Source organism: Lissotriton helveticus, chromosome 6 (genome assembly GCF_964261635.1).
Source record: "Lissotriton helveticus chromosome 6, aLisHel1.1, whole genome shotgun sequence".
Lineage (NCBI taxonomy): Eukaryota > Metazoa > Chordata > Amphibia > Caudata > Salamandridae > Lissotriton > Lissotriton helveticus.
Genome location: NC_136067.1, coordinates 946455911 through 946471304, shown reverse-complemented (window position 1 = coordinate 946471304; position 15394 = coordinate 946455911). Strand labels below are relative to the sequence as shown.

The following is a 15394-nucleotide window of genomic DNA, read 5'->3' as shown; positions in this document are numbered from 1 at the left end:
TCGCCATCGTCCACAAGAGCTCCATCCGCATAACGACCAACACCGACAACACGCTCCCCGACGCCGAACACCTCCACTTCTCAATCCACAGCGACCCCAAGACCACACTTAGAGGCACCCTCATCTACAGACCACCGGGACTTTGCACAAAATTCAGCGAAGACATCGCAGACTTCATCAGCCCACACGCACTCCCCTCCACCAACTACATACTCCTAGGGGACCTCAACTTCCACCTGGAGAACCACGCCGACAACAATACCAACACCCTGCTGGACAACCTCGCCAACCTCGGACTGAAACAGCTGGTCAACACCCCCACCCACTACGCCGGACACACACTCGACCCGATCTTCTCCTCCAGCAAACACATCTCCTTCAGCCACACCACCAAACTATCCTGGACGGACCACAGCTGTGTCCACTTCAGCTTAAAAAAAAAAACGCCGTACACCACCACGCCCAACAACCACCAAGAAGACAATGGAACCGAGTCACCACCGAACAACTCACCACAGCCCTCTCCCAGAACCCACCCACCAGCACCGCAGACCCCAACGAAGCGGCCTCCAACCTCACAAACTTGATCTCAGACTGCGCCAACCTCCTGGCCCCACTGAAGACCCAGGTATACAAAGACAACCACAAGAAAAACTCCTGGTTCACCCCCACCCTCAAGGACTCCAAAAAAGAATGTTGCACCCACGAAAAAACCTGGCGCCTCAATCAGACCGACGAGAACATGTCTGCTCTCAAGAACGCCACCCGCAAACACCACCAACTCCTCCGCGCAGCAAGAAAATCATCCTTCAAAGACAGGCTCGAAAACAACGCCCACAATAGCAAGGAACTATTCGGCATCGTCAGGGAACTCTCTAACCCAGATGCTGAAAACAACGCCACCCCCCCCTCTCAGGATCTCTGCGACTCCCTCGCGGCTTTCTTTCACCACAAGGTCACCGATATTTACAACAGCCTCTCCACATCCAACACGAACCCACCTCCGGAATCCGACACTGACAACACCACCATCCACACCTGGAACCCAACCACCACCGAGGAAACCACCCGCATCATGAACTCCATCCACTTAGGATCCCCATCCGACCCATGCCCGCACCACATTTTCAACAAAGCCAACAACATCATCGCATCCCACCTACGAGACGTCATCAACACATCACTCACCACCGCCACCTTCCCCGAAAACTGGAAACACGCCGAACTCAACGCCCTCCTAAAGAAACCTACAGCAAACCCCACCGAACTCAAAAACGTCCGGCCCATCTCGCTCCTCCCATTCCCCGCCAAAGTGATTGAGAAGATCATCAACACCCAACTCACCACCGCCCTAGAATCCAATGACTCACTCGACCCCTCACAGTTCGGTTTCAGAGCTAACCACAGCATCGAGACCGCCCTCATCGCAGCCACAGACGACATCAGATCCCTGACAGACAAGGGAGAGACCGTGGCACTCATACTCCTGGACCTCTCCGCAGCCTTCGACACTGTATGCCACCGTACTCTAATACGGCGCCTCAACAACGCTGGCATCCGAGGCAAGGCCCTGGAATGGATCACTTCCTTCCTCTCCGGAAGAACACAGAGAGTCCGACTCCCCCCCCCCTTCAGGTCTACAGCTACTGAAGTAATCTGCGGCGTCCCACAAGGATCCTCCCTCAGCCCCACCCTCTTCAACATTTACATGACCCCCCTGACGAACATCGCACGCAAACACGGACTCAACATCATATCCTACGCTGACGATACTCAGCTCATCCTCTCCCTCACCAACAACCCCACCTCAGCAAGAACCAGACTACACGAAGGCATGAAGGAAGTAGCGGACTGGATGACAGACAGCCGGCTTAAACTCAACACCGATAAGATGGAGGTCCTAATCCTCGGCCCTACTCCCACCGCCTGGGACGAATCCTGGTGGCCCCCCGCCCTGGACAGCACTCCCCAACCCACCGACCACGCCCGCAACCTCGGCTTCATCCTGGACTCGTCCCTCTCCATGAACAGACAGGTCCACGCGGTGACATCGGCATGCTTCAACACCCTCCGCATGCTCCGCAAAATCTTCCGCTGGATCCCCACCGACACCAGGAAGACCGTCACCCACGCCCTCGTCACCAGCCGCATGGACTATGGGAACACTCTGTACGTCGGCATCACTACCAAGCGACAGAAGAAACTTCAACGAATCCAGAACGCAGCCGCACGACTCATCCTGAACATCCCCCACCACCACCGCATCTCCGGTCACCTGAAGAGACTTCACTGGCTCCCAGTCAGCAAGAGGATCACCTTCAGGCTCCTCACCCATGCACACAAGGCCCTTCACAACCTCGGACCAAAACTCATCAACCACCGCCTCTCCTTCTACTGTCCTCCTCGCACCCTGCGCTCGACAGGACAAGCCCTGGCAGCCGTGCCCCGCATCCACCGGGCCACCGCCGGGGGCAGGTCCTTCTCCTACCTGGCAGCGAAGACCTGGAACTCTCTTCCCAGCCACCTGCGCGCCACACAGGACCACCTCTCCTTCAGAAGGCAGCTCAAGACCTGGCTTTTTGAGCACTGACCCCCCCCCCCAGCACCTTGAGACCCCCACGGGTGAGTAGCGCGCTTTACAAATGCAAATGATTGATTGATTGATTGATTTTGATCACTTGAAGGAAAAAAGGTGATTGGACAGGGCAGACAAGATATTGCCAGCTGAAATTGAATAGTGAAAGCTTACCTTAGTAGCTGTTAACAGTTAGACACTCGGATGCAGCTCTGCACAGTACATACCTGTTAGAACTGGCTATTTCTGGTAGGCTAAGGCTGATGCCAAAGCCAGGCAGAAACCACCATTCTAGTCAGGGTAAGGGAGTCACAGGCCAAGATAACCCCTGTTCACCCCCTGGTAGCTTGGCACGAGCAGTAAGGCTAAACTCGGAGGCAATGTGTAAAGCATTTGCGCAAGCACACAACAGCAACAACATACTAGGCACACCACAAAAGGAACTCCACACAAGGTTATATAAAAATAACTTCTGTATTGTCAAAATCACATCAGATAGAAATCACACAGGTACATTGTGCCAACTGGCACGGGCAATATTCGCAAGGGATTATTTACAAGACAGGGCCACATGGGCCACTGTCAGAATCAACACTTTTAGAAATAGAAATACTGTCAGACATTAGAATAAAAGGATATAAAATCACTGTAGCACAAATTAGCAAGAATAGCACACAACCAGTAACTACTGGTAACAGGTAAGTACCACCTACGCAACCCTAACCACCATAGGAGAATGTCACGCAGGGGACCAGGACCTCACTAGGACCACCTGTACTGGAAAGAACAACCACCTAAGAATAAAATACATTTAGGGGTGTAAGCAAAAACACATTACACATGATGCATCACAACATTCAGAGGTGTAGGGAAAAAGGTAAACACATGATGTATAAAAACACATTCAGAGGTGTAAGGAAAGAAAACACATGATGCATAAAAATACATTCAGCGGTGTGAGAATAAGGCACATGATGCATCAGAACACATTCAGAGGTGCAAGGACAAGGAAGACACATGATGCATAAAAACATTCAGAGGTGCCAAAACACAACTCAATAGCGCAAAAACACATGATGCATAAAAACATTCAGAGGTGTAAGATCAAGGTGCGTAATCATATTAAATGCATTACATTTCCTAGCACCACATCACATTGCGCAAAACTCACATTAGGCAATTACCATCACATAGATAATCACATTGCGCCTAAATAAAATCACATACCAGCCCCCATCTAATAAAGGGACTAAAGAGCCCTGTGTCCAGAATGTCAGGGCGCACTGCCACTGCAGCGCCAGTCAGGGGTGCGCCACTGGCGCAAAACCTAAACATTGCAGGTGCCCACTACTTGCTGGGCACCTGGGAACCTCACAAGACCTAAACGGTGCAGCTGCCCACTAATTGCTGGGCAGCTGGGAAACAAACTGCGACAGGGGCTGTCACTAGCCCCTAGAATAAATTTGCGCCCTCTGTTGGAGCCCCACAGGCTCTGAACTGTGCACGTTGGAGCCACACAGGCTCTGGACATCACACATGCCCCAAACGTTGGAGCCACACAGGCTCTTAAACAATTATGGCCCGTTGTTGGAGTCCCTCACGTTTAAAAAGAAACAGTCTCAAGTCTCTGTAAATCCGTATTAAAAATAATACTACTTACTTATTTCAAATCAGCTCTTAAAACGAGTAAACCAAGCAATGCCAGCGTGTTAGTACGTTCTTAATTAGGTCTCCGAACTACTGAGCCCCAGCCAGGGCGAGCGCGCCTCACCGGTAGTTGCTAGCGCCTTCGCGCTACTCCGAGCTGACTTCCCCTAAGCCCCGGCCAGTCCCGGCAGCCCTCCGCCCGCTCTCAGCACTCCAGGGAGCGGTGGGGAGCTAGCTCGGCTCTCCGAGCAGGGACGACAGGCCAGGGGAAGGGATCGCTTCTGGCTCCCTCGGCGAGGTCGGGTCACTCTTTCACACACGGCTTCAGCGACGTCCTCGGGGGTCCCGGTTACAGGGACCAATCACTGCGTGGCTCGGCAGGCGAGCCTCCTGGGTGACGACGTGGCTTTGAGTGGAGCAATCAGCAGGCCGCTCCCCATGCCGAGCTTACCGCAGCCCGCCAATCGCAGCGCGGCGCTCGGACGAGCTTGCCGTGACGTAGGGGCTTCTGCGGGGGATCAACCAACCAGAGCGCGGCAGAGCGCGGCACCTCACGAACAGCCTTCAGTCCACAGCCAATAAGAGCGCCGGTCTTTCAGGCAAGCCTCCCACAGCCCGCCAATGACAACGCGGCGCCGCGGAAGAGCTTCTTACTGCCAGCCAATCCCTGCGCAGCATTGCTGAGGGGGCTCGTCCTTCTCAACCAATGAGAGGACAGTTCTCCGATCTTGTTCTCCGTGGTCCCGGCGAGGCTTCTGAGTCAATTTCAGGCCCCGGGCTGCGGCGGTGATCAGCGACCCGGCAGTTTCGAGGTCGTAGGAGGCGGCAGGGCGCTCGGGGTGTCACGAGGACCTTTTGGGCACTACCTCACGAAGGGGAGCACCACGAGCCGCCGATCTGCAGTCAGAATGTGCCGATGAGCACACCAATCTCCTACACGCCCACCAGTCATTAATCACGCACCAAGCCGCAGATGAGCACGATCTTTACGGCGTTTCTTGGTAGTTTCAAGGGAACCTTTTGACCCTGGGTTCCAGGACAGGAGGCCAGCTCTACTTAGGCCCTTGGAGATTCCTTGGTAGACACAGCAAAGTCTTGAGGTCAAGCAGGCAGGGTCACAGCACATAGCAAAGTCCCTTTCTTCTTCTCAGCTTTTAATTGAACAGCAGAACAGGTCAGCCCTTAGAGCACACAGCAAGGCAATCTTCCTTCAGTTCTCCCGCAGTCCTTCTTCCAGCCGAGGTTCCTCTTGATTGTAGAATCTGATTTTCTGTTGTCAGGGGTCCTTCTCTTATACCCCTAAAAGTCTTTGAAGTCCGTTGAAGTCTTTGTGCAAGTGGGCCCTGAGCCCGGTCTAAACCAGTTCTTGGGTGTTGCTGGAGCCCTTGGAGTTCCTGGCTTCCATCTTTCTTTCAGTATCAGGGACAGAGGTGACAGTCGCCCAGCGGGAGGTGGAGCCAGCATTGTGGTCAGGCAGGCACAGCCCTATTCACTCCTAGATGCTATCTCCTCCCACTTCCCTGGCAGCAGATGCAGCCTTTCATCCACGGGCTGACTCAGACAACCTCCTGGGGGCTCCGCAGCCCCTGTCACCCTCAAACCAGACAGTCAATCCACAAGCAGGCCCAGGCTCACTCCTGGGGCCAGGCTCCAGCCAATCACACGCCAGCCACAGACTACACAAATATGCCAACTTCTAAAAGTGGCACTTCGACACAATCATGCCGCATATACCATTGCGCAGCATTCAATCTCACGAGTTCGTACATACCAAACTCGACCCTGCACTCCCCACACATCAGGAACTACCATGGGCATACATATTCCCCATTCATTCCTATGAGAGGGCAGGTCACTCACCACACATACACAGAGAGCTCACGCACTTTACACTGTACCACAGTGACAAAGTGCGCCAAGGCCTAAAATCACCAACACCAGGTTCCAGAAACAGGCTAGGAAAAAGCAAAAAGTTTCGGGGTGAACCTGCCAAAAGGGCCGGGTCCAACAATACCACACAAGAAACTCAGGGGCATATCTATGAAAAAATCATGCAATGCAGTGAGTCACCTTTCTGTGCCGCATGATAGGGAAAGGCCAGGAATGTATAAAATTTTACACGATACGCCGCTTTCCTGTCCTTTCCTTGCATTGGGCCCTTTTGGCAGCCTAGGACAAGCGTGGGCTTTCTTGCGCCATGGTGCGAAGGAGCCTAAGTACAAGAAAGGATTGTTTTTGTGCAGGAAGAGACACTTTCCTGCAAACAAACATTCCGTTGAGCCATTTTCCTCTTTCTAGCGCACACACAGAAAGGGGGAAAAAAGAGGATAGATAAAGATATTTCTCCTCGTTATGCCTCACCTGTGAAGGCATAGCATTTTGATGCATGCCCAGGTCTGCCAATAATGGTTAATCTGAAAATGCGCCAAAATCCATTGGTGGCGGCATGGGAACACCCACGCTCCACCCATGGAATGCTTACCTCGGGCAGAGGATTGCAATGCAGCGACATGCACTGCTTTGCGTTACTCTAGATTTATCAAGCCTCTCAGGGCCACACAAGGTGGCCTTGCGTGGCTTGATAAATCTAACTGAGTAGTTGCGTCTCCCTTCTGGCTATTTGCATGTTGCAAGGGCAATGCAACCTCTTGATAAATGTGCCCCTCAATGTCAAGTTCAGTCAGGCAGAATAACGTCGAAGTAGATTATGACTTTATCAGTAGCTTAGTAAAATAGGGCAGTTAAAATATTATATATTCAGAAAGTCACATGTGATCCTAAATGTATGTATAAAATGTACAATCCATATGCTATATTTCTGAACAACATTGAGAACTATAGCCAGTACAGTCCTTAAAGGGAGTGTTTGCTTATTCTTCTATGACCTGTTAAAATGTTGGTCAACAGAATTTAATCAGGGGGACAAAGGTACCAAATGGAAGCATATTATGTCCATGGTTTGTCTTGAGCCTTGATTTCAATTACTCTTGCTCTGGTTGCAACTTAGACAAGTCAGGGGTTTGATGCTTTGTTGCTAAGTTTAAGATGAAAACAGTCCAAAATGTTGTATGCCAAACATTCACAACCCAAAGGTAAAGAGCTACACCCATCAGAAATGTAGATACAAAGGCAAGGTTATAACCGTGATTCAGCCCTGCACTGCTCTAACCCTTTGAGGTCAGTAACCTTTCAGTCCTGCTCACTAGTAATACATTTAAAAAAGGGGAGCAAAACCCTTCTCAACGTTCAAACAATTGGGCTCATCTTCCATTAAACATACACTAATCCACATCTTAATAACACTTTGATAATGTGTATTCAATTTCTCCTTTATGTACACATAAGTATAAAAACATCTAAGCTAAAGCATGAAAAATCCACTTCTAAGAAGAGGCTTATTGTATGTTTAATGTAAGGTGAGCCTTTCTGTTTGAACTTTGAAGACGGTATTGCTCCCCTTTTTTTAATTCATTATAAATGTAGGTTTACACCGGCAAGGCTAAACTGTGCTGCATCTCTAGTTTAACGCTTCCACTCTGGAGACAACAATCAATGTTCCGTTGGAATGCAGCTCAACGCGAGACCAGTAGAAACCCAACTGGTCTTCATTTTTTCTTGAGTAGTTTCAGTGGAGGATAAAAGATGGAATAGGTTTGTGCCCAAAATAGCATCCCCGAACACATAAGGGTTCATATCTTAAAACAGGATGGCTTTTATCAGGTTCTTCCTGTGGAAGTTGGCACCAACATGATTAGAGGCAGCCGCTGAACCCCAGAAAGTCTATCAGTACCACTGGGTTCTAGGATTTAGGGATAGGATCCAACCCATATTTTAATACCCCATATCACTGGAACTGTTCACAGAATGTGGATGGTTGAAATCCAACTACAATTGCAGGAATGTAGAGGAAATACCTTTGTTTCCCCGTGGTGCTGGATGGGGCAATGTCAACAAATTTGCATGATCACAAATGTTGTTGACAGGCAAGCATTACTGCAGCTCTCTGACACCAGCTGATGATCTTGAATTACTTCAGCAACTCACGTCATCGGAGCAGCAAGGGTGTCATTAATCCTTGGCGACTCACTCCCTTAGGATTAATTCCAGGCCGACCTTCACTAAAATTTGCATTAGGCAATTCTTCCTGGCATTGAGAAGATGCCTCATTCCACACTTGGCAGTCTGTGAATGACTGGAAAAAACTTCACATGGGAGAGCCAGTAGGAGATCTCTATACAAGGGGAAACGGAAAACAGGTAACAAGACCTGGTCTACTTTACTATAGTACGCTGCAACATCCAGGCACCTCTTTGCCTAGTAAAGAGAGGCAGTGGCAGTAGTGACTAGCAACACATCTTAGAGTACAGCAATGATCCATGACTTACATCACTGTGTATATGGGCATCATACTTTGAATGCACTTGCTTTACCGGTACAAAAGGGGGTGGTGATGAACGGAGCATCTGAACCAATCAAACACTCACACCCAGTCAAAAGATCTGGGTTGAATCCATCACCGTTCTTTAGCCCACTCTGCCACCCCAGTTCAGACAAGGCTATATGCAAATCAGTCTGACCCTGTACCTCATGGGAACAGTCCAGCCCGAACTGCCAAGCCATGCCTTCCCTGGACCGGAAACAAGCTTCCGAGGACCGGTTTCTGGCATTACAGCCGTCTTCAGCCCGGCTTGCTTGAATCCAGTGGCAAAGTGAGCAAGGGACTCACGTCTGAGCATACCCTGCCACACTTATGGCGGCCAAAAGCGGTACGAAAGGGGGTGGTGATGCTTTTACCACCAGTCAAGGAAATGCTAGAACTGGACCAGGAATGCCAGTGACAGTTGGCGGAAGGCTCTGCATCTTTGGATGATGCACTGCACAACAGTATGGACTATGAATCTCATTGTCCATGACTCTTTAATTCCCACATCATTTGGGAACAGCGGCATCATCTTTGTGTATGTTTCATCGCAGCCCACAATGTCCATGCAAGACAACTGAGATGTGCCAGGAGTTTGATTTCTGGAACCCAAGACAACGGGTGAGAGTTATTTCCACACATACCTCACATTCTGGAGTCCGTCTCTATGTTCAGAGGAGCATTCTAATCAAGCAATCCTATTTAGGAAGTGAATTTGAACATTTATATTTGAAGATTATTTGTCAGGATTTCAGTGGAATTCTGGCTAAGGACTCTGAGCTAACCACACTCCTTCCCCTTTCAGTTACGTAAGCTCTGTCATTAGCTTCAGAAGCTGAAATAACAGTACAGGGAGTCAAAGGGGAAGTTAGATAGCCAGAAAAGAAACACTCTATAAGTGTCTCTGCCCATTGACCTCAAGAACCTGGATTGGTGGAAACGTACAGCAATGACTCTGGATCTCCAATGTACTGACTGGTATACCCCGTAATCCTACAACACAAGGTACCAGTGATCTAAGTATATGTGTACAACATGATGCAATGTTTTGTGAGTATCAGGAGAATGGCTTACCAGGGAATGGAAGCAGAGAGGGCACAAATAGCAACCAAATGACCAGGATACAGTCTGGAAATCAAACACAATGTCCTCCTACAACAGTAGAGATGCCGGTAGCCAGGATGACTCGGGTGGTGAAGTTGGAGTAGGTATTCCAGAATGGCAACAAGCAAAGCTCAGTATCTGCGAAGGGAAGGGTTACTTCAAGCTGCCCTAAACATCCAAATGAGCCAACGGGGAGCAAATAAAAAATGATCCGTGAACACAAATAGTGCAAATTATGCAAAAGGAATAGAGAACCCATCAACCGTTGTTGCCAGGCAAAGTGTAATACTGTGACTGGTGTTTAAATCTTCCCAGCTTTTACTGACCCACAAGTGTTCAGAACCTTCTGGCTCCTTCCAGAATGTTCCAACTTTTCTAGAATGTTCTGCTACTTTCCTGGAAACTGCTGAACTGTGTTACCCTATGACCACCTTCCTTCAACTCCCCAGTCATTATTAGGCCTTCTGCCATAGTCTTCAAAGCCAGACCTTAGCATGATTGCATCGTCGAGTGTTAGAAATATGACCGCATCCCTGCAGTACTTGTCATGATCCCTGAAAAGCACAAGCTCCAGGATTCCTGGTAGTACCCCCCTCCCAAATACTCCAAATTAGGATCTATTGTTATTAGTGAAGCAATGATGGAATGAGCAGATTAAGTGGGGTGAATGAATAACTGACCCAGGTTTCCAAATCTATCTTTGCCTTCATACCCTTTTTAGGACATTAGATGTTATAACTGACGTCTGACTCTACATGGGTCAAGAATGTTCTCCACTATATACTCAGATGACCCATTTTTGGGAATTGGGTTACTGGTTGAGGGGGTGAAACCCTTTTCAAGCAGCAGCCACAATCCCTGCCAGGATGATGTCACAAGCAAACCCCAATTTACCCTCTGCTGAACCCTCTGGTAGCTTGCCATAAAAGCAGTCAGGTTTAACTTAGAGACAATGTTTAAAGTCTTTACACAGCACTTATGCAGCACTTCAAGTAATGTTTTTGTTAACAAGTGTTTTGAATGAGGGGTTTCAACAAAGAATGACAAGTACATAGACTGTTCAGGGGTTATATAACATAATTTAAGGTGTCCAAAAGGCCGCTATGTGGACAGGGGAAAGGAATCTAGGAGGAGGGCATCAGGATCTGAAGGGTGGTCAGGGTGCAGTGTTAGGAGAGGGGAGGGGGATCTGACATGTGAGAGACCGTAAACCTGGGTTCAAGTGGGCTAATCATCATCACTGGAGGAAGTAGTCCGGAAGGGCATACTACGCAGGGGAGATGGGGTTCCTGTGTATGCACCGAACCTCTACAAAGTGTAGGACCTTGCCCTCGGCCACCCACCCCCCACTGCATTGCCCCATACCAGGCCTCTATCTTGGGAGGGTGGGTTGATTACTAGTGAAGGGAGATCACATACTTGACTAGCAGTAATGCGAGGCTAGCAAAATGCACCCTGACCACTATACGCTTTCCATGTTTGAAAATGCCCAGTACGCAAGCCTCCCAAGAGCATATGGCCGATAGCTCCATTACTTCACGGAACATTGTGTGGATTGACTGCCAATATGCGGAAAGGGTGGGCAACGACCACAACATATGCTGTAGGTCAAACAAGAAACTCTTGGCAGTGCAGGCATCCCCGGCGGGTAGTGGAGAAGAAGTGGTGGAGCTGATGTGGCGTTACATAGGTCCTATGTAGGATGATGAATTGAATAATTTTAACCGTGTGCGGGAATTCAAGGGCCCTGTCTCATTCAGTGTCGTGGAATGCCTACCCAAAATCTGTTTGCCATTCATCTCTAAGTGTCATTAGCGGGGTCCATGTGTGTTCTCTCATCGCACTGCAAAGCCATCTCACGAGACTGCGTCCTGTTCCCATGGTTAGTAGGGACTGTATGATAGAGTGAGTGGGAGTTCCGGTATCAACTACGGATCATTGGGCATGGAACATGTACAGCATCTGGTGGAACAGAAGAATTAACCCCTGAGTTAGCAAAGTCTTCGAATAGGTGGTCAGTGGTAAGAAGATGGCCATCTTGAAATAAGTTGCCAATGGTGGTGAGGCTACATATCAAGCCCAGGCACACATATGTACAGTGTTTAAAGTTAATAACTTATATAAGAGAAACAAACATGGATCATATAAATCGATTTAATGTTTTCTTCTTGTAGCTCCAGCCAACACATGTTTTGTCGATCCCATAACGGCCATACTGAGGTGCCGAGATCGGAAGTAACTACGTCGCTGCACACACAGCGCTCTCGTAACGGCCAGGATACGCCATCTGTTCAAGAACGCAAAGACATAATACTGATTTGTATGTGTTGTATTAATTTATGATAGACAAAACTATTCCCTTGGAATTTCCCAGCCACATTAGGCTGGGATGGAATTATAACCAGCCAGAAGGCTCAACAATCCTCACTGAATACATAAAGCCCTGAGGAAGTCTTGGGTCCCTTGACCCGATCGACGAAACACTTGTTGGCTGGAGCTACAAGAAGAAAACATTAAATCGATGTATATGATCCATGTTTGTTTCTCTGATATAAATTATTAACTTTAAACACTGTACATATGTGTGCCAGGGCTTAATATGTAGTATTGTACAGATCCTTGGATCTAAATTGTGGGGTGTTGGGTGATTACCTCCTCCCTTGGCATCATATATATAAGCATAATAGCAATATATATACCAAAAAAAGTGAGCGCCATTCCCACTCAGGGCACAATCATCCATAGCAGTATTCTCAATGGTGGTGAGGGAGCAGGCATACCAGGGCGTTAGGTCTCTGGATGAGTGAGAGATGGGAGGGTATGGGAGGCCCTGCAGGGGGAAGGCAGGAGCGTCCAGGGTGATATGGCGAGTAAGATGTATTGTCAGCCTAATGCATTTGTGTGCGATTTTCACTAATTGTGATTGCTGGTGTAGAGGGCTGTCTTGGACAAAAGGAGACTCTGAAGGTTTGTGGGTTTGAGGGGGCACGTGCCTGCACGCGTTTAAGCCAGATTACGCTGAGCCAGCCACTGTGAGACCCATTAAAGCTGGGCTGCCAGGTAGTAAACTTTGAATGAGGGCGCTCCTAGGCCGCCCTACCTCACAGGTAACTGCAGTTTCTGCAGAGCTATGCAGTGTCATTTAATGCCCCAGATAAGCTATTGAGCAGTGTATTGAGGTCCTGCAAAGGGGGAGGGAGGGTGACGGAATGGTTGGTAGAAGAGGTAGGGAAGGAAAAACGTTTTGGAGATGGTAATTTTCCTTGTCGTGGCCAGTTGAACTGTGTTCTAAAATGGAACCTGCGATTTCAAGGCTGTGAACGTCCTCCTGATGTTGCCCGCAAAAAAGGTCTGCAGGGGAGTGGTATAGGTGCATCCCAAGGTACAGGACAGTGTCACCCACCGACTCTAGCCTCTGTCCCCCCAGCCGAACCTCGACGGGGGGGGCCACCCAAGGGGAATGTGCACAACGTTGTCCAGTTAAGTCGTAGACCGGCTATATGCGCGAAAGAGTGCAGTGTGACGTAGATGAGGGAGAGCTCTGTACAGATGTCCCAGATGTAAAGGACTTGGTCATCCACGTAGAGGGAGACTGCATGAGTTGTGCCATCTAGGGCGGTCCCCCAGCCGGCCCCCACTCCAGTCGAAGTCTTACAGCTAAGGATTCCATTGCAAGGATAAAAAGCAGGGCTGTCTAGTGCCATTTTCACTGGGAATGCTGAGGAGATCAGTCAGCCCAGCCAGACTCTGGATGTCAGGTTTGTTTATAGAAGTTGTGTGTATGCACAGAGGCGCTCACCAACTCCCAGGGTGGAGAGCACCTTGAAAAGGCTCCAGGGTATGGAATGCCTTTTTTTGAATCTAGAATGAGGCATGCTGCATAGGAAAAGTGGTTGGCTTGGTCCATCAGATGAAATAGGCAGCATATATTTTGAGGGGTGTTCAGCCCTAGGACAAATCCATTTTGATCAGGTTGGACTAGGGTCGGCAGGATCTGAGCATAGCGTTCGGCTAATATTTCCCCCATGATTTTGTAATCCATACTCAGTATGGCAATTGGGCGATAGGGTGCGAGGTGGGTCGGGTCTTGATCAGTCTTCAGGAGCGATGCCAGTACAAACATGCATAAGGATGGAAGTAGTTGTTTGGCCCGCAGAGCCTCTTCATATATCATGGCTAGGTGGGGGACAAGAGGGGAGCTGAAGGCGCCATAATATTGGACTGGGAGACCATCCAGGCCAGGGTCTTATTCCTAGCTAGGATACATATAGCCTGTTTGATATCCTGTGTGGTCAAAGGTACATCTAGTTTCCCCCTACTGACGGGTGCAACTCTAAGAAGAAAGCACCCTGAGAGGAGTGAACTCATCTGTGCCGCCGGTGGTCATTGATAGCTTGTTGGGTGTGGAGGTTGGTACCGGAGGGCAGGGAACTCTCCAGTATGTACCCACAACGGTAATCTTAGTGGAACAGTCTGATTTGTCTCCCTGCTGATGCATTCTGGCCTCATAGGCTTTGAAAGTGAAGCAGCGCAATTGGTAGAGGATGGTTGCGTAGTGAGTTTTGGGGTCCGAGAGTCCCATTTTCCTAGAGGCGTCTAGGACTACCGCCTTGTCCAGGTTAGGGCCTGGATAGCTCTCGGTCAACTGTTTTACTGACTGCTGCTATCTCCTGAATTCAATGCAGTGGGTGAGCACCTTGAAGGTGTCCCACTCAACTGCACATGATGAGGCCATCCCGCCGTTATCAAAGAAGCTTTGAGTGATGTGCCGAGCATGTGAGTCTTGGAAGAAAAGATCTTCCAATATCTCTGGGCAATTGCCACGGGGCACCGGGGGTGGGTGGTGTTCCAGGACTGTTCGACCGTGTGCGTGCCATGGCCAGAGAGTTTGCTGTCCAGGTAGTCTGCCCGACTCATAATTTCTAGAAGGATGGCTGATATGAGGACATGATCAAGGCATAAGTACATATCATGTACCGCCAAATAGAAGGAGCACACACTTGTTGAAGGGTAGATGGACTTCCACTCATCCACTAATATCCACTTCTGAAGATGAAACGCATATGTGTGGGGGGTTGCGCAGGGAGTGGAGGATGGGAGCGATCAAGTGAAACATACAGCGGACAATTATAGTCACTAGCCAGGGTCCAAAGGGTTCCTCTTTTATGTGCAAGTGTTTGTGATAGTGCTGTCTAAAAGACTTCCTGCTCTGTGTTAGGGGCAGATATGCTACCCAGGAGGACCCTGGAGCCATCAAGCTGACCCTGTACTATAGCAAAATGACCCTCGCTGTCCATTATAGTGTTGATGGCCTGAAAGGAGACTCTGGGGCGGATCCAGGTGAGGACGCTGCATGCATATGCAGAGTTGGCAGTGGTTATGATGTGAGCCCTCAAATCTTTTTGCAAGCGCTGCAGTTTTGTCAGTGTGAGATGTGTTTCTTGGATCAAAATGATCTGGGCGTGTTGGTGTTTTGTGTAGGAGTAGCGTTTTGCCACTGTGTGCATCCCCCCTAACCTGAAGGGTCAGGAGCTGTGTTTCCATCAGAGGGGCCATGCTGTGTGTGAGCTTTGTCCTCCCCGGAAGCAGTGTGCCTGGGGCCAGCTACTGTGTGTGTGAGCCCAATCTATACTCGGCATACAACAGGG

General features: G+C 49.3%; 1 protein-coding gene across 10 annotated transcripts in view; it reads right to left on the bottom strand.

The window, feature by feature from the left end:
- LOC144763210 (uncharacterized) overlaps positions 1-15394 on the bottom strand; it is a 473214-nt gene that overhangs the window by 105864 nt on the left and 351956 nt on the right. Inside the window, exon 5 of one of the 10 annotated variants that reach the window (XM_078648592.1) lies at positions 8267-8453. The exons of the other annotated variants lie outside the window; for them this stretch is intronic. The gene's annotated coding sequence lies outside the window, so the exon portion shown is untranslated. The remainder of the gene's footprint in view (positions 1-8266; positions 8454-15394) is intronic. 10 annotated transcript variants of the gene reach the window in all.